Source organism: Chiloscyllium plagiosum, chromosome 7, assembly GCF_004010195.1.
Source record: "Chiloscyllium plagiosum isolate BGI_BamShark_2017 chromosome 7, ASM401019v2, whole genome shotgun sequence".
In the NCBI taxonomy this organism is placed as follows: domain Eukaryota; kingdom Metazoa; phylum Chordata; class Chondrichthyes; order Orectolobiformes; family Hemiscylliidae; genus Chiloscyllium; species Chiloscyllium plagiosum.
This window is the reverse complement of record NC_057716.1, coordinates 106,376,325-106,377,481: the sequence shown is the minus strand read 5'-3', so window position 1 is coordinate 106,377,481 and position 1,157 is coordinate 106,376,325. Positions and strand designations below refer to the sequence as shown.

At 45.8% G+C, this 1,157-nt stretch overlaps 1 protein-coding gene across 2 annotated transcripts in view; it reads left to right on the top strand.

The window, feature by feature from the left end:
- usp37 (ubiquitin specific peptidase 37) overlaps positions 1 to 1,157 on the top strand; it is a 46,713-nt gene that overhangs the window by 1,045 nt on the left and 44,511 nt on the right. The gene's annotated exons all lie outside the window — the stretch shown is intronic.

The following is a 1,157-nucleotide window of genomic DNA, read 5'->3' as shown; positions in this document are numbered from 1 at the left end:
CCCCTTGGGATTTGCTTGCACTAAAATCTGTCCAGCTCAGAATGCTGGAAGCAAATCATGGAATCCCTGCAGTGTGGAAACAGGCCCTTGCCCTAAAAAGTCCATACCAACACTTCGAAGACTAACCCACCCAAACTCATTCTCCTACCCTATTACTGTACACTTCCCCTGACTAATGCACCTAGCCTTCACATCCCTGAACACCATGGGCAATTTAGCATGGCCAATTCACCTAACCTGCCCATCTTTGGACTGTGGAAAGTAACCGGAGCACCTGGAGGAAACTCTTTCAGACACTGGTAGAATGTGCAAATTCCATGCAGACAATCACCCAAGGCTGGAATTGAATCCTGGTCCCTGGCACTGTCAGGCAGCAGTGCTAACCACTGAGCCACCCCAAAGTAATTTCTGGATTTTGGAATTTCCCGAATCATAAAATGATATCAATATCTAAACAGATTTGTGTGAACAGGAAAATACAGAGCAACCTCGATTATCCGGCATTTGATTAACCGAATTTCGGATTGTCCGAACACGATTGCAAGATCTCGGTGCTTGGCTAACTATTTTATCCGGCATTCGATTAATAATGAAATACTCGCCGCTCGTGTCCTTCGGATACTCGAGGTTCCTGTGTATTCAGATATAAATATTTATCTGAAACATAAAATAGTACTAAAGTTGTTGTAGTTCTGTTCATCGAGCTGGGAATTTGTGTTGCAGACGTTTCATCCCCTGTCTAGGTGACATCCTCAGTGCTTGGGAGCCTCCTGTGAAGCGCTTCTATGATGTTTCCTCCGGCATTTATGGTGGTTTGTCTCTGCCGCTTCCGGTTGTCAGTTCCAGCTGTCCGTTGCAGTGGTCGGTATATTGGGTCCAGGTCGATGTGCTTATTGATTGAACCTGTGGATGAGTGCCATGCCTCTAGGAATTCCCTGGCTATTCTCTGTTTGGCTTGTCCTATAATAGTAGTGTTGCCCCAGTCAAACTAATGTTGCTTGTCATCTGCGTGTGTGGCTACTAAGGATAGCTGGTCGTGTCGTTTCGTGGCTAGTTGGTGTTCATGGATGCGGATCATTAGCTGTCTTCCTGTTTGTCCTATGTAGTGTTTTGTGCAGTCCTTGCGTGGGATTTTGTACACTACATTGGTTTCGCTC